Source organism: Macaca nemestrina, chromosome 1 (assembly GCF_043159975.1).
Source record: "Macaca nemestrina isolate mMacNem1 chromosome 1, mMacNem.hap1, whole genome shotgun sequence".
In the NCBI taxonomy this organism is placed as follows: domain Eukaryota; kingdom Metazoa; phylum Chordata; class Mammalia; order Primates; family Cercopithecidae; genus Macaca; species Macaca nemestrina.
The window spans coordinates 160,321,610-160,342,241 of NC_092125.1; the positions used below are offsets into that span (position 1 = coordinate 160,321,610).

The following is a 20,632-nucleotide window of genomic DNA, read 5'->3' on the forward strand; positions in this document are numbered from 1 at the left end:
CAAAAGAATACCAAATTATGTGATGCAAAATATCTTAGAAACATAGGAAGAAATGTATGAATCCATTACTGTAGTTGGAAACTTTAACAGCCTATCAAAAATAGTTCTAGTAGGCAGAATATTATTAAGGATATACAACACCATCAATCATTTAGTTATAATTGACAACTATAAACCATTTCATCTAACAACAGTAGAATATACTTTTAAACTCAAGTAGAAGATTCATCCAGGAAAGACTGTATTCTGTGCCATAAAACACACTTTAACAAATTTAAAAGCATAGAAACCATACAAACTCTTCTATCAGACCACAGTGGAATTAAACTAGAAGTCAATAACAGAAGGAAAACTGTAAAATTCCAAAATAAATGGTGGTGAAAGAACATACTTCTAAATAATACGTGGGTCAAAAAAAATCTCAAGGTAAATTTGAAAAAAATATTTGTATCTAAATAAAAATAAAAATGCAACTTATCAAAATTTGTGGGATGCACAAAAAACATAACTCATAGGAAACTTTATATCACTGAATGTATATATTAGAAAAGACTAAAGATATAAAATAAATAACTTAAATTTCCACCATAGAAAGCTAGAAAAAAGAAAAACAAGATCAATCCAAAGAAAGAAGAAAATCAATTTTAAAAAATTAGAGAAGAAATTAATAAAATTCAAAACGGGAGATAAAAGTTAACAAAATTCAAACCTGTTTTTTTTTAAAGATCAACAAAATTGATAAACCTCTAGCCAGGCTACCAAAAAACAAACAAACAAAAACAAAAGAGAGAGAGAGTTGGAGGTAAGAAGATGCACAAATTACAAATATCAGAAATTAAAGAGAGAACATCACTATGACCCCATGTTCAGGTCCATTTAATGGATAGAAAAGATACACTATGAACATCTCTATAGCCACAAAGTTGATAACCTAGATAAAATGAACTGATTGCTTGCAAGACACAGTCAAAACTCACATAATAAGAAATAGACAATCTGAACAAAGTACACCAATTCTCTAAAATATTTTTTAGAAGATGGAAGCAGAGAGAGTAATGTCTAACTCATTATGAGGTCAACGATATTATAATACCAAAGCCAGAAAAAGATCTTATAAGAAAAGAAAACTACAGACCCATATCTCTCATTTAAATAGATGCAAGAATCCTCAACAAAATACTAGCAAAAAAAATCCAACAATGCATAAAAAGAATTACATACTGAAACCAAGAAAAATTTATTTTATATATGCAAATGTCATTCAACATTTGAATAACAACTAATGCAATTTACCATATCAACAGGTTGAAAAAAAAACACATGGTCACATTGAGATGAACAAACTAAACAAAACAAGCAAAAAATCCCACCCATTTTACATGATGCTAAATGTGTACATGATAAAAACAAAACAAAACAAAAATCAACTAAAAAACAAAATCTCTGAGCAAAACAGGAATGAGAAATAGCAAATATTCCTCAACTTGGTTAAATAATATCTAGCTACAAAAAAACATGCAACTAATATTGTGCTTAATGATGAAGAACTAGAAGCTTTTTCACTAAAATCAGAAACAGGGCAAAAATGTCCCCTTTCCATACGTTTTTAGACGTTGTACTAGGAGTTCTATCTAATGCAATAAGACAAGAAAAAGAATTAAAATTTGTAGATTGGAAAAAAAGAAATAAAATTCTTTGTACATAGGGACATGGTAGTCTATGTAGAAAATATGAAAGAAACAACAAGAAAAAGATCTCCTGGAACTAGTAAGCAATCATAGCTGAATACAAGGTTGCGGAATACAAGACAAATATATTAAAGTCAAGTGTTTTCCTATGTATTAGCAATAAACAAGTGAAATTTGACGTTGAAAATACAATGCTATTTAAATTTTCACCTCAAAAACAAAATACATATACATTTAACGAAATATGTGCAAGATCTATATTAGGAAAATTTTATAAATGAGATAAAAACTTAAAGAACTAAACAAATGGAGAGATATCCTATTTTTATTGATAGGAAAATTTGATATTGCCAAGATATGTTCTTCTACAACTGATCTATGGGTTTAATGCAATTGCAATCAAAATCCCAAGTTACACTGTCAACATCAACAAACTGATTCTTATGTTTACAGAGAGAGGCAAAGTTTCAGAAAAGCCAACACAATATTGAAGGAGAAAAACAAAACTGGAGGACTGACATTGCCCAACTTTAAGAACCACTATAAAGCTAGAGTAATCAAGACATCTGGCTGAAAGAAATACAAAATGATCAATGGAACAATATGGAGAGCCCAGAAATAGACCCAATGATATAGTCAACTAATCCTTTTATAAAGGAGCAAAGGCAATACAATGAAGTAAATGGTCTTTTTTTCAAATTGTTCTGGAACAGCTATGCATTCCCAAGAAAAATAAGCTGGAAACAGACCTATACTCTTCAAAAAATAAGCTCAAAATGGATTATAGATCTAAATATATAACACAAAACTATAAAACTTCTATAAGATAACAGGGGACAATGTAGATGAGTTAGATTGGATATGACAATGACTTTTTACTACCACATCAAAGACACTATTTATGAAAAAAAATAACTGATAATCTGGATATCATTAATATTAAAGCCTTCTTCCTGTAAAGGACAATGTTATGGGAATAAAAAGCAAGGTACAGACAATGGGGAAATATTTGCAAAAGATATTTCTAATAAAAGACTATTATCTAAATTATATAACTCTTAAAACTTAACAATAAGAAAACAACCTAATTAAGAAATTATTAGTTGCCAGGGGTTGGGGAAAAGAAATGATACATAGGCAGAGTACAGAGGACTTTTTTTTTTTTTTCTTTGAGATGGAGTCTTGCTCTGTTGCCCAGGCTGGAGTGCAGTGGATGGATCTCAGCTCAGCGCAAGCTCTGTCTCCAGGGTTCACGCCATTCTCCTGCCTCAGCCTCCCGAGTAGCTGGGACTACAGGCACCTGCCACCACGTCCGGCTAGTTTTTTGTATTTTTTAGTAGAGACGGGGTTTCACCGTGTTAGCCAGGATGGTCTCGATCTCCTGACCTCGTGATCCACCCGTCTCAGCCTCCCAAAGTGCTGGGATTACAGGCTTGAGCCACCGCGCCCGGCCGAGTACAGAGGACTTTTAAGGCAGCTGAAACACTTTATGTGATACTATAACAGTAACTACATGTCATCATACATTTGTGCAAACTCACATAATGTACAACGCCAAGAAGGAACTCTCAAGTAAATTATGAATTTTGGGGGGTTATGATGTGTAATTGTGGGTTTATCCATTGTTATAACTCTTATCACTCTGTTGGGTGGTGATATTGATCCTAGTGGAGGTTATGCATATGTGGAGGGTAAGGGATATATAGAAAATATCTGTAACTTCCTCTCAGTTTTGCTGCATTCTTAAAATTGCTGCAATCTAAAAAAAATAGTCTTAAAAGATCTATTGCATTTCTATCCAAAAACAGTAAACAACCTGAAAATAAAATTTATAAAATTATTATATTACAAAAGCTTAAGTAAAAATAAAATATTTAAAAATAAAAGGAACAAAAGTATAAAGTGTGTGCAAGGAAAACTCAAAACATTATTAATGAAATAGAGAAGATATAAATAATTTTTTAAAAACATTCCATGTTCATGGTCTAGAAAGCTTGTTAAAAGTGCAATACTCCCACAAATCATCTACAGAGCCAACCCAATACCTATCAGAATGCTAAAATACCAGGTGCATTTTTTTTGAGAAATTGTCAAATTTGTTCTAATATGCATATAGAAATGCAAAAGTCCTATTTTGGAGTAGTCTTTTTGGTGTTAATTCTGGTTAGTAATTTTTTTGACATTTCTAGATTTGACAAGTTTTCTGCTATTATTTTCTTAAATAAGCTTACTATCCATTTATCTGTCTCTTCTTTAACTTCATAACTCAAATATTTAATTTTTGGTGCTGTCTCATAAATCCCATAAGCTTTCTCCATTATTGTGTATTCTTTTTTCTCTTCAGACTGTCCATTTTAAAATAACTTTTATTCAAGTTCACAGAGGTTTTCTTATGCTTGATCAGTTCTATTAATGCTTTCTATTGCATTTACCATTTTGTTAATTGTGTTTTCTGCTCAGGATGCATATTCTACTTTTTTAAATATTTCAATCTGTCTGTTAAATTTTCTTTTCTGGTCATGTATTGTTTTTCAATCTTTATTAAATTGTTTCTCTGTATTTTCTTAAATTTCACTGAACTTCCATAAAATAGTTTTTTTTTTTTTTTTTTGAAATTTTATCAGACAGTTCATGCATCTCCATTTCTTTAGGGTTGTTACTGGCATTATTTTATTTCTTTAGTTATGTCATGTTTTTAAGATTGTTTTTGATCCTTGTTGTTGTGCATCTATGTCTGCACATTTAAGGAAGTCAGTATTTATTCCAGGCTTTGCAGACTGGATTTGTCTTTGCAGATTTTTAGGCAGGTCATTTGAGGTGGTTTTGATGCCTGAGGCCACTGCATTTTCTGTGGTGCTAGGGCATGCCGAACACCTGGAGTTGCTGAGGCTAGCATGGCACTGGGACAGCCTGGAAACTTGGGGTCATTGAGGCCTGCCGGTCACTGAGGGATGTTCTGAACATAGAGCTACTGAGTGTGAACCAGAGATTGAGTCCACTTCACAAGCTTGAAACCTGGGGCAACAGAATCTGGCTTAGTGCTAGCTCAATTGATGGATACTGGCCTGGAGTTTGAGGTTACTGGGGCCTATCCAATGCTGAGTTTTATTGTCGTGTGCTTAGTTTGAGGGCACAAAGCAAAGTCCTGTGCTAATTTACCCCTCTGCTTCTAGTGGATGGTATTTCTGTCTGGGTTGTGCTGCCTGGGGTTGGGGAAAGGATAACGGTGTGTATTGTAAAACCCTCCTTCCTATCTTCTTCAATATCTCTTTCTCATTTTTTTGCCTCAACCAGTTCTGGGATCGCTTACCTGGTTCTTATAGCTCTTGTTTAGGAACGTTTGTGGATAGTAGTTCAAATTGAGATTTCTGTGAGGGGACAATTCCTGGGAATCCTGTTCTATCTTGCTCCACTTTTCTCTCAGAATAGAATATGCAATCAGGAATCATTACAATATACGCACTATTTAGAGCCAAAAAACTGACTAAAATGCTAAGAAATAAGATTAGACAAGGAAAATATAGAGACATGAGTACTGAGCCCTGGGGCATTTTAGTATTTAGAGATTATTAACAACAGAAAGGCCACCAAATAGAGACTTACAAAAGAGTCAGTGAGATAGAAGTAAAATATTTAAAAAATATTTTCACTGAGGCAAATAAAGAAAGTGTTTGAAAGAGGATAAATTTGAGTCAAATAAAATCAGTGTAGTGTATGATATAAGTAGAAGAAAGAGGACTAATGAGTATAGTAAAAGTAGAAAGAAACAAGGGAGTTGAGGGTGTATGCAAGAGGATGATACAAATCCCCTAGCACAGACTCTCTTTTTAGTTACCTGGGAATGACTAAGAAAAAGCAATGATGAGAAAGGTCTTTTAGAGTATTAACTGTATCAACTATAAACTATAGAAGAGAACATGGAAGGCACTTCAGATTAATTGTAGTTATTTTTCAGTAAACATGATCGAACAGGGAAAACAAAGTGGACATATAAAAATTTCCTTCAAATGTTCTGATAGTGTCTAAGAACTCATTAGAAAAAAATGTAGCTTATTTCTTCTTCAAGCTTCTCAGCTAGATATTCACCTGCTGTCACAAGGTTTAAATCATAGGCATGTCAAACAGAAGAGCAGACTGAACTGTCTCTTCCATATTTAATAATAGCAATGAGATAATGTTTTTGTGCTGTGAGGAACTAATGGTCAGAGAAAGAGAACCCAAAGTACTGATGTTCAAGACCACCAAGGGCAGCTCCAGGTGGACAACAATGATGTCAAGGCACAGTGTTTGGGATACCTTCATCATGACAACACAGTGTTTGGAGGAGGTATCAGTACACAGTTCCGGCTGATGATAACAAGGGAGCAACACCTATTAAAACGTCACAGAAAAGAATATGACAATCTCACCTGGCATAACATATTATTATACACCTGTTTTGTTTTCTGTAATTTACATAACTCTCAAAAATGCATCTGTATGAAGCCATTTCCATCCACCACTGTAATATATTATTTTATCTAATAAGTGACAATTATTTTAATAAATTCTTAAAAGAAATCGAACATCCTGTAGATGTAATATCTTGTTCTTGTTTCCTCAAGTGTTCATAATTTTGCTTTATTCTCACAGCTTATCTCAAACCTTTGATAATCCTCTGCAGTATTTGTTCATATATTTTAGTAATAATTCATTTATATTTCTACATATGAATAGTATAATTAACCAAGAATTATTTCCTGGGAGACTGAGCTAGGTGGATTCCTTGAGGTCAGGAGTTCAAGACCAGCCTGACAAACATGGTGAAACCCCGTATCTACTAAAACTACAAAAACTAGCCGGGCATGGTGATGAGCACCTGTAATCCCAGCTACTCTGGAGGCTGAGGCAGGAGAATCGCTTGGACCTAGGAGGCAGAGGTTGCAGTGAGCCAACATCATGCCATTGCACTCCAGCCTGGGCGACAAAGCCAGACTCCATGTCAAAAAAAAAAAAAAAATTATTTCTTGTTTACTATCATTTGTTTGAAAAGTTATCTATGAATGAGAACTATTTGCTTAAATCTTCTGTCTAGTTTTATAGGTGAAAATAATTATTTTCTACTTTTACGTCAATATAAAAGTAGAAAAAAAGTTCCTTCTCTGTTTCTGCTTTGGATTAATTGGGCTGGGTTCTGCCTCTTTACGATTAGGGTAAAATTCAAGCAAGAAAAAGCAAGTATACATTTTGAACTATCATAAACTATCAAAAACTCTAATTAATGTAAAAATTATAAATACTAGAGGTCAAACTACTATATAAAATTAAAGTTAATATATATAGTTTTAAGCATGATTTTTGAAAGGTAAATTTGGAGAATGTTACTGACATCTATTTCTCTTCAGTTCAAGCTGATTGCATTAAATTAATTTAGGAAATAAAAAGTTTCCTGAGCTCATGATTTCACTAAATATAATTTCCTTAATATCTGTACACTTAAATCATATTTCTTTAGAGCTCGGCAGAGAGGACATATTTTCCATTATGAGTGCATGTGTTCTTTAGTGCTGTATAGAATTTCTTGTTGAAATGTTTATTCAATCTCTATAACCCAGCTAATGAATACATTTTATGCATCAAATTTCGTGATTTGATTTATAAGCTGATAGTTTTTACATGGAGTACAAAATATGTAATATAGATATCATTATAAAGCATATTTAACCAAATACATGTCATTGTTATAAGTTATAAATTGATATGCATTTTTAATAAAATGTTTCAAAAAGGGTCATCTTTTAATGAATATAATGTTAAAATTAAATGTACAGTAAAATAATTGTTATTGTTAATAATTCTAATTTAATATTTGGTCTTCTTTTTCTAAAATGAAATATCTCTTGTTTTGCACTAAAGACTTTATTGTTATTATCACTACAAGTGGATATGAGTACTCTGTAAGTCCATTCTCCTTTATTATACATATTGACACTATAGGTCAACTGTAGATCTCTTACAAATATGTTATTTTGTGCTCAAAGGGAGGTTTCTAAATTAAGTTACAGTTGAGAAATCATAAATAAAACCAGGCTGTCTCCACCCACCTTTCAAAAATTCTAGACAGAAAGTGACAGGTAGAAGATACTTCAGGTCTTAGAATTCCACAGAGACAGGCAAGACTGTCTCCCTAAAGATTTGTAGTGCAGGGACATTCAGTCACAGTGAAACATATACTGACATTGAAATGTGCTAAAGGATATTATGAAAAATAGCCCTGATGACTGCCAATATCGCAGTGTATTTGAAGAATGACTGGAGATCAACAAACAGAATAATTCATGCTCAGGATGTCACTTTAAATCTGTTCTTAATATCACCATACCAAACTCTTACTATACCAAGAGTTTAACACCTTTGGTTCGTCTATATGTAAAAAATACTCATATCACTGGCAAATTTTATCTTCTGATTAAGAACTTCTTGATGTCCGGTTCAGACAATTCTGAAGAATAAGAACATTGAGTGATTGCCTTGACCTCATCATACACAGCCAGTCAAAAGTTGATGAATGACTCTTAGTTTATTAATCATGCAAAGGGGATAACATGAGGTATTACTTTCTCTTGAGTACAAAATTAGGAGAGTTGTCAAAAACACTGACACAGCCAACAATTACTGCAGTGCTTTCCAGTTATTCCATTAATAATATAATATTAATTAGAATGCCCCTAAAAATAATTTTTGTGACTATCAAGAGAGTCTAGATATATTATTCCAGGCATTATTTATAACAAATAATTGAACAACAAACTTAAAAATAAGCAAGTCAAACTTAGGTCAACTTTACCTTCTGGGGCTAAATAAAAATCTTTACCTCATGTAATCTTCTATATTTGTAACATGCAAATTTACATACGGAAATTATTACAAGATGTTTTGTAGTGTAGTTGCTAAACTTTGACCCCATGAAATTCTTCCTTTATCAAAAAGTATATTGTTATTTACACACCTGCTACAAGAAGATAACTATTAGGAAATAAAATTAAATAGGAAATAAAATTATTAGGAAATAAAATTAAATTATCACATCGTCAAGCTGCAAATTTTCCAAAGTTCTGTTCTCTGCTTCCGTTTTAAACACAAGTTCCCATTTCAAGCCATCTCATTGTGAATGCAGGTAACTGTGCTCTTACGAGCACCCAGGTCACATCTTAAATGTTTTGCTGCTTAGACATTTCTTCCACCAGATCCCCTAAATTATCTCTCTCAAGTTCAAAGTTCCACAGATCTCTAGAGCAGAGGCAAAATGCTGCCAGTCTCTTTCCTAAAGCATAGCAAGAGTGACCTTTCCCCAGTTCCCAGTAATTTTCCCATCTCCATCTGAGACCACCTCAACATGGACTTCATTGTTCACATCACTATCAGCATTTGGTCAAAATTATTCAACAAGTGTCTAGGAACCACCAAACTTTCCCACATCTTCCTGTCTTCTTATGAGCCCTCCAAACTGTTCTAACCTCTACCTGCTACCCAGTTCCAAAGTTACTTCACATTTTTGGGTATGTTTATAGCAGTGCCACACTCTGTGGTTTCAATTGACTGTATGAGTCTGTTCTCATACTGCTATAAAGATACTACTTGGGACTGGGTAATTTACAAAGGAAAAAGATTCAATTGACTCACAGTGCCACATGGCTCTGGAGGCCTCAGGAAACTTACAATCATGGTGGAAGGCAAGGAGGAAGCAAGAACCTTCTTCACATGGCAGCAGGAGAGAAAAGAGTGAGGAGCAAAGGAGAAGGAGCCTTTATAAAACCATCAGATCTCATGAGAACTCACTCACTATCCTGAGAACAGCATAGGGGAACCAACCTTATGATCCAATCACCTCCCACCAGGTCTGTCCCTAGACATATGGGGGTTGTGATTACAATTCAACATGAAATTTGGGTGATGACACAGTCATATGAAATATTAAAGACTTAAACAACACTATCAAAAATGTTGACCTATTTGACATTTTTACAACATTTCATATGACTAAAATAGTATACATATTAATTAAGTACAAACATAATATTTAACAAAATAGATGAAATTCTGGGCTATGTAACAAGTGTTACAAAATTTAGAGACCGAAATAATAGGAAATGTGTTATCTGAAAACTAAAATATTAAATGAATCAGTCAAGGAAATGTAGCATATATTTAGAAATTAAAGAAAATGAAAATCAATATATCAAAATTGTAATATACAGGTACAATTTTTTTCTACAGTGCTTAGAAAAATATATAGCATTTAATGCTTATAAAATTTATGAATAGAAATCTCAAGTCAGTAATATAAAATCCTACTTTAACAAATAACAAAGGAAAAGTAAGCCCAAATCCATCAAAAAGAAGAAAATAATATAGATGAAATGAAATATGAAGCAGAAAAGCAACAAAGAAAAATCAATAAAACCAAAAGTTGAGTTTTATAAAGTTCAATAAAATTTCTAAACTCCAGATTAATAAATAAAATAAAAACATAATCAATATTATTTATATGGGAATGAAAGAAAGGTTATAAATATATAGTAAAATAGAAAAATATCAAAGTATTTTATTTTTCATAACTTTTGTGAAAGTTTCCCTGAGAAGCTGCAACTAATCCAAGCTCAATTAAAAAGAAATAGGTAATCTGGCTTTTATAGCTATTAGATAAAATCATTTCACAAATATAACAGAAAAAATAAACTTTCCACATTACATATTTCAGGCTCAAATGACTTCAATGTCAAATTCTACCATAAATTTTAAAAGATATATTACATATTGTCTTCCACAATATAGAAGTGGAAGGGGTGTATCATTAAGCCACTTTTGTACTAATACATAATAAATGTACATGTTTTTAGGGTACTAGTGATAATTTTATACATCCATATAATATGTGTCAAGATCTATTCAAGGCAATTGGCATATCTATCACCTTAAATATTTATATTTTATTTGTCAGGAATATTCAAATTATTATCTGTTTTTCCCTGTCATTTTGCTAAAAGCCATTTTAACTGGGGTGCTATCATTGTGGTTTTGATTTGCATTTGTTGGATGATTCGTGATGTTGAGCATTTTTTCATATACCTGTTGGCCCTTTGTATGTCTTTTTTTTTTTTTTTTTTTGAGACGGAGTCTTGCTCTGTCTCCCAGGCTGGAGTGCAGTGACACGATTTCTGCTCACTACAAGCTCTGCCTCCTGGGTTCACGCCATTCTCCTACCTCAGCCTCTCTAGTAGCTGGGACCACAGGTGCCTGCCACTACGCCCCGCTAATTTTTTTTTTTTTGTATTTTTAGTAGAGACGCGGTTTCACCATGTTAACCAGGATGGTCTCGATCTCCTGACCTCGTGATCCGCCCACCTCGGCCTCCCAAAGTGTTGGGATTACAGGCATGAGCCACCGCGCTGGGCCATTTGTATGTCTTCTTTTGAGAAATGTCTATTAAGATCTTTTGCCCATCTTTAAATCATTTTTTTGTTTGTTTATTTGAGCTCCTTATGCATTATGGTTATTAATTCCTTATCAGATGGATAACTTGAGATATGTTTTCTCATTCTGTGTGTATCTCTTCACTTTGTTTATTGTTTTCTTTGTTGTGCAGAAGATTTTTAGCTTGATGTAATCCCATTTTGCCTAGTTTTGCTTTTCTTGCATATGCCTTTGAGGTCTTACACACAGAAAAGATCTTTGTCTAGATCAGTATCTTGGTGCATTTCTAGTAGATTTTTCTGGTAATTTCTTAGCCTCACGTCTTAGGATTCAGTATGTAATCCATATTGATTTGATTTTTGTATATGGCAAGAGATTTTTCTGCATATGATTATCCATTTTTCCCAGCACAATTTATTGAAGAGGCTTTCTTTTTCTCATTCTGTGTTGTTGGTGCCTTGTGAAAAACGAGTTAGCTATAAATGTGTGGATTTTTCTATGGGTTCTCCATTTTGTATCACTGGTCTATGTATCTGTTTTATGCCATTACCATGTTGATTTGTTTACTATAGTTTTGTAATATTTTGAAGTCAGGAGGTATGATGCCTCCAGCTTTGTTGTTTGCTCAGGATTGCTTTGGCTATTCAGGATCCTTTGTGATTCCATATACATTTTAATATTAAAATATATATATAAAGAAAGTCATTGGTGTTTTGATAGGGATTGCATTGAATCTGAAAATTGCTTTGGGTAATATTGTCATTGAAATGTTATTATTTCTTCCAATACATAAACATGAAATATCTTTTTATTTTTGTGTATTCTTTTCAATTTTTTCATCAGTGTGTGATAGTTTTTCTTATATAGATCTTTTGCTTTTTCATTAAACTGATTTCCAAATATTTTACATTTTTGTAGTTATTGTAAATTGTATTACATTTTTATTTCTTTTTTAGATTGTTTGATGTTTGCAGATATAAATGCTACTGATATTGTATGTTGATTTTGTATGTTGATTTTCTATTCTGAAAATTTACTGAATGTGCTAATCAGTTTCAATAGTTTTTAGTGGAGTCTTTAGCTTTTCCTAAATACAAGATCATGCCATCTGTGAACAATAATAATTTTTTTTCTTTCTTTTCAGTTTTGGTTGCCCTCATTTCTTTCTCTTGCCTAATTGCTCTAGCTAGGCCTTCAGGTATTATATTTAATAACACTGGCAAAAATAGACATCTTTGCCTTCTTCCAAATCATAGAGAAAAGGCTTCAATTATTCCCTATTCAGGATGAGGCACTATGGGTTTGTCATACACAGCCCTAATAATTTTGAGGGGTGTTCCTTCCATACCCAGTTTGTTGAGGGTTTTTCTCATAAAGAGATCTTGAATTACATTGAGTGCTTCTTCAACACCTGTTGAACTGATCATATAGTTTTTTTGTTTTGGGTTCTATTAATGTGATGTATAATATCTATTGATTTGCATATTCTTGTACCCCTGGGTAAATCCCACTTGATCATGGAGAGTTGTTAAACATTTTTTAATTAACTTTGCTTGTATTTTGCTGAGAACCTTTCCATTCATGTTCATCAGTGATACTGGCCTGTAATTCTTTTGTTGAGTACATGTCTGCTTTTGGTATCAGGGTAATGCTAATCTTATAGGATGAATTTGGTAATATTCTCTCCTTTTCCTTTTTTTATTTTTTTTGAAAAGAGTGAGTATAATTGATATTAAATCTTCTTTAAAAGTATGCTAGAATGGACCAATGAAGCCATGAGGCCATGAGATTTCCTTTGCTGGGAGACTTTTTCTGACAGTTTCAATCTCATTACTCTTCATTGGTTTGTTTAGGTTTTCTATTTTTTTATGATTCAACCTTGGTAGATTGTGTGTGTCCAGGAATTAATCCATTTCTTCTATTTTTTTCCAATGTGTTGATGTAGAATTCTTCATAATAATATCTAATGATTCTTTGAATTTCTGTGGCCTCGGTTGTTATGTCTTCTATTTCGTTTCTGATTTTATTTGTATCTTCTCTCATTCTTGCTATTCTGTCAAAATTTGCCAATTTTGTTTATCTTTACAAAATACAAACTTCTTGTTTTGTTGACTCCTGTATTGTTTTCTTAGTCCCAATTTCATTTGTTTCTACTCTGCTCTTTATTTTTTCTTTCATTTTATGAATTTTGATTTTTTTTGTTAATGCTTTTTTAGTTCCTTGAGGTACAGCATTAAGTTTTTCAGTCGCAGTCTTTCTACTTTTTGTATTTAGATGTATATTGCTAAAAGCTTCCCTCTCACTACTACTTTTGTGGAATCCCATAGTTTTGGTATGTTATTTCCATTTTCATTTTTTTTTTAATTTTTAAATTTTCTTTTTAATTTATTTATCAACCCATTTGTTGTTTGGGGTTATTCTGCTTAATTTCCATGAGTTTGTACAGCTTCTGAGGTTTCTGTTGTTATTGATTTCTAGTTTTATTCCTTCGTGTTTGAAAAAGATACTTGATATATTTTCTACATTTTTGAATTTGTTGAGCCTTGTTTTGTGGCATAATATATGGTGTATTCTGGAGAATGTTTCATGTACTCATGGAAAGAATGTATTCCATATGCTGATGAAAAGAATGGTGAAATGATTTTTAAATGTCAGTTAGGTGTATTTGATCTAGTGTGTAGTTGAACTCCGATATTTGTCTATTTTCTGCCTGGATCATCTGTCTCTTACTAAGAGTGAAAACAATGGACTGATGAAGTCCCCTACTGATATTTTATTGCGCTCCAGCTCCCCTTTTGGATCTACTAATGTTTGCTTCATATATCTGAACTCTCCAGTGTGGGATTTATAGTTGTTTATAATTGTTGTATCCTCTTGATACAGCAGTTTGGCACTAATTGGAACCTTAAATCCCGGTTTGCTTTGGCTCTGGTAAATGATTAAAGTGTTTTTGGTCCTGAATGGGACAAGTCCCAAAGGTGATATCCTCAGTGTGAGAAAGCTGGCTAGCAGTTTGTGCCTAGTGAACTTACGGAACTCAGAATTAAATATAAGAAAATATGTGTAAGATCTATGACTGAAAACTACAACATAGGCCAATGGAAATTAAAAGAAGAGAAAATATGTTAACAGATTTTACAAATTATCAAATCAGAAGATTCATTATTTTTAAATACCAATTTAAATGTATCTCCAGTGACATATAGATTCAATGAAATTCTAGTCAAAATCTCAGCAATTTATTTTAGAAATTGATAATCATAAAATTTATGTGGAAAAAAAGAACTAGAATAGTCAGTTTAAAAAAAATTAGAGCCACCACTAATTGATTTAAAACTTTCTAGTAAGCTATAGTAATCAAATAGTATGTTATAGTCCTTAGGTACATAGGAAACAGAATAGGAAGTTCATTAATTGACCCACGCATGTGTGGTCAACAGACATTCATCAAAGATGCCAAGAAAATCCACCGAAAAAATCCTTTCAACCCATAGTCCTCAAAACTGGCAATTATATATACGCATATGTACATATGCTTGTACACGTGTGTATGCATATATACATACACACGTACACATATTTCACATATATATGTTAAATAAACGAACACTCATGCAATCTTAGTTCAAACCATGTACAAAAATTAACTAAAAATGAATATTAAGACTCTAAATCTAAGAATTTAAACTTTAACACTTCCAGAACAAAATATCAGAGAAAATTTTGACCTTGTGTTAAACAGGAATTTTCAAAACAAGACACACAAAAAAGATACAAAAAACAATGATTAATAAGATCTATTAATATTAAAACTTTCTAATATTTGCAAAACATAGTTAAGAAAAATATTTACAAAACGTGTTTAATAAAGAACTTTTTTGAGTCAAATAAAGAAATATCACAATCAATATTGAAAAGAGAAGCAATCCAATAAAAATGGGGAAAAAAGTGATATATGAATGTTTGATACACACATTTAAAGGTGCACAATATCATTAGACAACATGGAAATGTAAATAAAGTCACAGCGTGATCCTAATTGAAAACTTATTCATTGTTGGTAACATTAACATAAACAATGATGCACCAACAATGCCATACCAACAACTGGGAAAAATACTGTCTGTTTAAAAAAATATGTAAAGTTAAGTATACCCCAATCATACTACCCAACAATACTATTCCTGTGTATTTACCCAAGACTAACAAAAGCAAAGGTTCCCACTAATACATGCATGTAAAATTTCCAAACTGTTCTGATCATAGTAATTAAAAACCAGTCTCCATCAACTACTCAATAAAAAATTATGGTACATCCATGGAATGCAACTCAGTAATGAAAATGAGTTGCTAATACATAAACAACATAGTTAATTCCCTAAAGATTCTTAATAGGCTACATAATTTAAGGTTCCAGTTATATTAAAACTCTAGAAAATATAAAACTATAATGACAATAAGCAGAGCCATTTTTATGTGCTGGGGGTTGGAGAAGAAAACTGGCTTCAAAGGGACTCAAATAATCTTTTGAGAGTGATCTAAATATTCATTTTCTTGATTTTGTTCATAACTACAGGACTTTTTACATGTTTCAAAACTAATTAATTAATATACTTTTAAAAGGATGAAGTTTAAGGCACATAATTTGTATTTAAACAAACATGAAAAAACAAAATTTGATAGCATAAAAGTAAAATATTTAGTAATAAATTTAGCCAACAGTGTAAAAAGAAACTCAATGCTGAAAATGACGTACAATTGCAGATACAGAATAAAGAAAACCTTAAAATTAGAGAACTATATAATGTTTATGTATTGGAAAACAGTATTAAAAGGTTAGAACCGTCCAAAATCTTTTATTGATGCAATTCATTCATCATCAATATCCATCAGAGGTCCCAAAGAATTCAATACAGAAGAGAATATCATTTCAACTGATGGTGCTGGAACAATGAGATCTCTGCCTAGAAAAAGTAAACTCCACATGCTAACAAAATTAATTCAGGACAAATCACGGATTTAAATTAAAATCTTAAAATATTAATGCTTCTGGAATAAAGCATAAAGTATATTTTATGACATTTGGGTTGGCGAGGTTATCTTATGAGGTATTTCTAATCATCATTAATTCATTAAAATTAATGTCTTAATGGGTGAGGGTTATCCAGAAACTCTCTAAGCTGTCTTTGCAGTTTTTATGTAAAGATAAAATTATTCCTAAAAAATAAATTTACTAAAAAAAATAAGCGATCATGAAAAACTTCGTATCTTTTACTTAATCAAAAGTCATCCTTAAAAATGAAAAAGTAAGGCATCACCTAGAAGAAAATATTTATGATATATATATCTGACATAGGACTTACATCCATAGTGTTGAACAACTTCTATAAATCAACAGCCAATAAAGAGACAATCCAATAAAAATGTACAAAAGACTAAACTGAACTCTGCCCACTGAATATATATGAATATCTAAAAGCAAATGAACATGTGCTTAACATAATTTAGCTTCTAGGAAATGCAAATTAAAACCACAATGTGATACCATTGCACTCCCGATAGAATTATAAACATTAAAACGAAGACCGAATACTAAGTTTTAGTGGGGATGGGTAGCAACTGAAAACCTCACATTCTAACATTTTACAAGGAATTTGGAAAAATGTTTGGCACCTTCTCATATAGTGACACATACATGTACTCCATGACGTAGAAATAAACCCACATGTTCATCACCAAAGTAATGTATAAAGAAATTGTGTTACATTTATACAATGGGATACTTCTTTGAAGTGAAAGGGACAATCCTCTGTAACACACAATGATATACATGAATCTCAGAAACAATATAGTGTTATTGACGGCAGATACAAGAGAGCATGCTATACGATTCTATTTATATGAGGTTCAGGTATAGAAAATGCTAATTTGAATTATGATGACAAAAATCACAACACCAATTTTCTATATTGTCGAAAGATGGGTAGTAGTGATCACCATGCATAAATAGAGAGAGAACTTTTTGGATGACATAAAGTTTTCCTTGATGGGGATGTTGTTTAGAAGACTGTATATATTTTAGAAACGTATTGAACTTAGAACAAAATATCTGTGTTTTTATTGTAGATTCTTCAATATGTGAATGTACTTGAAAAAATATATGCCCATTACCTAAACACTAGTCAACACCTCTACTCCTGTCATCATATATCTCCTAAACAGTTGCAGTTATGTCTTAACTGATCTCACTTCTCATGCCCAGGCAACCCCAATATTCAGAACAATGCTTGACTTACAGTAAGTGCTTAATTAATATTTAACAGACTATTCAATAATAGATTATTTAAATAAATTTTGATAGTGGTTTTCAAAGCATTAGTATGTAGATATCATATGAATGCAAGGCACATGAAAAATTTAAAATTAATTTCCAAGGTTCTAGATTTCCACATTAATTACCAGTGCTAAAACAGCACATAATAAATTAACATATCTCCCTTAGTCATTGTTGGTTTAACCAGGGTAATTTTAGGCATAATGTTTTAAATTTTTACATTAAAAGCAGAATAAATAATATATAGTTGTGCATCACTTAACACTGGGAATGTATTCTGAGAAATGCATCATTAGATGATTTTGTCATTATGCTGACATTACAGAGTATATCTACATAAACCTAGATGGTATAGACTACTACACACCTAGGATATATGATACAGCTTATTGCTTCTAGACTATAAACCTTTACAGCATGTTACTGTATGGACCACTGTAGGCAACTGTAAAGCAATGATAACATAAAAGGTAGAGTAAAAATATGGTAATATAATTTTATGGGACCACTATCCTATACATGGTCCATCATTGACCAAAACATTGTTATGCAGCAAATGACTGTAAAACTTCTTTTGTCCGCCTGTAATCCCAGCACTTTGGGAGGCCGAGGTGGGCGGATCACGAGGTCAGGAGATCAAGACCATCCTGGCTAACATGGTGAAACCCCGTCTCTACTAAAAATACAAAAAACTAGCCGGGCGTGTGGTGGGCGCCTGTAATCCCAGCTGCTCGGGAGGCTGAGGCGGCAGAGTGGCGTGAACCCGGGAGGTGGAGCTTGCAGTGAGCCGAGATCGCGCCACTGCACTCCAGCCTGGGCGACACAGAGAGACTCCGTCTCAAAGAAAAAAAACAAAAAAAAAAAAAACAAAAACAAAAACAAAACAAACAAAAACTTCTTTTGTCACACATACTCACACAAACACATGCACTCCTAAATGCTTATAAGAATGTACACTGAAATGTTAATATAGATATCTCTGAAAGAGATATAGGTGCTTTCGTTTTATTTTTAATGTATTATTTTATTTCATAAATATTTTTACAATGCTCATGGTATATTTAAGAACAATCATTTCATTTCTTATTTAATAAAACCCATATTGTGCAAATACATTCTTTGCTGTAATTCTTAATTTGTTACTTTTTGAGAGAAGTGGTTATTTAACATAAGACTAAGTAAAGACAGAATGTACTGTACAGAATAGATGCTTAATAAACATTGTAAATTCAATAAAAATAGTACATTCTAAGTCACAAACATACATTCTATAAACTTTATCTTGGAGTACACCTCTACATACTCTATGGCTATTGATTCCTTAGTATAATTAAAGATCAATATTTTTGATGTTATTTTTAAGTTCAGGGAAATAATCAATGACATAAACAGTCCAAAAAATCCCAAATGTATGCTTATGCAAAAATATAATCAAAGATTAACACCAATATTTGAAAAAGGAAACATTCGTTGTCACATTTATCATTAAGTATATCTGACAGTTGATGTTTAAATACTCAGAAAATAATAATTTGCTAAGGTTTCATAGAATAATGTTGAATTGGTAGCCACTCTAGCTTCTTTCAAGATTTTTTACTCATTTTTGTACCCATTTTAATGTATATATTCTGAATTCCTTTTTTTTTCTTTTGAGCATTCAAGTAGAAGTATAGTGATATCAGATTTATCCTGTTATGTAAAGTATTTATGTATTAAAATGATGAAAATGAAACCACTGATGAGTTGATGAACTGAAAAAAAAGTCAGCTGTAAACTAATTTTGTCATCATTGTGTCATAGCTATGATGAAAAGGCTGTGGCAGTGCGTGGACAAAAATGAAAGTTAGAGAAAAAATTAATTCGTTTGATACTAGCCATGGGGGCAGGCTTCTGAACTGAATAGTAACAGAATTTGCGAAGCTAATTCTGATTCTTTAAATTACAATTTAAAAATTTCTAGTAACTTGAATTCAATTAGTTTATATATTAACTTTTCACAAGTTAGTTGTCTTAAACTTCTTAGAAGAAAGCAACTGACAAACTGGCAGAATTAATTGATTTTCTTTAAATAAACACTGGTGAAATGCTGCTTTTTATTTCAAGTGACTAAGCACCCTAATCAACTGCAAAATTTCTAATAATTAAATTAACTTTTAAATTATACAAACTTGTAAAAGGCTTTATTCAAGATATTTATCCAAATCATCTCCTGGTTTTAAGATAATTAGGTATTAGCATTGAAATTGACTAGAAAAAAGTTTGAACATTGTCAGAGAGTGTATTGGGTCATCATTTCTAGATTCTCCAAAAAATACGAATTATCTCCATATGTGGTAGAAAATCTGGGTTACGTGCAAGCACTTGAGTCTAGAATTAGGAAACATAACCTTGATAGTGAAAAGTCAAATGGGCTCAATTTAGTGGCAGAATTCCAGATACTGTCACATGCATAACAATGCCATAAATTGGAAAAGCAACAGTTTTCTCATGTTCATTAAAATACTTGTTCAACACTTTGAATACGTGACCAAATAAAATAGATTCATTAAAGAAACATAAACATTTGATATGAAATAATTTTACTCAGATTACAGAAGAAACAAATTCCTCTTGAGAGCAAAGTAAAACTCATATGTATTTCCCATTTCACATTACCTTTTTAAAAAGACATTCACAAGCTATACATCACATAAACTGTATAGGTAATATAGTAGACAATTCCAGCAATGTTTGTCATTTGATTATAGAATATTAATCACGGCATAGTATGATTATTTTGTTGTTTTAATACGCCAGTTGAAAATTTCCTATAACTACCATTTAAAGGTGGAGTCAAATTTGAATTTGAAATAGAACATATGTAATTAAAGATAATAAAACTCATAACTATTCACATTACAATGTTAGTATACATCAACAAAATTTTTGTTTATTTACAATTTTGAGATAAATACTAGAAATTATATTTTTAAATTTGTAAGCCAGATATCTTTTGACTATTATATATAACATATATACACACACATACATACATATATATATATATATATATATATTTGTGTGTATATATATATTTTTTTTATGAGATGGAATCTCATCCTGTCACCCAGGCTGGAGTGCAATGGCCTAATCTCGGCCCACTGCAACCTCCACCTGC

The 20,632-nt window shown here is 31.9% G+C and overlaps 1 long non-coding RNA gene across 4 annotated transcripts in view; it reads left to right on the forward strand.

Annotated features, from left to right (window-relative positions):
* Positions 1–20,632, forward strand: part of LOC105482644 (uncharacterized) — a 90,718-nt gene that overhangs the window by 14,284 nt on the left and 55,802 nt on the right. For all 4 annotated transcript variants that reach the window (XR_011609223.1, XR_987738.2, XR_011609225.1 and 1 more), the window contains one exon: positions 17,268–17,438. This is a non-coding gene — a long non-coding RNA (uncharacterized lncRNA). The remainder of the gene's footprint in view (positions 1–17,267; positions 17,439–20,632) is intronic.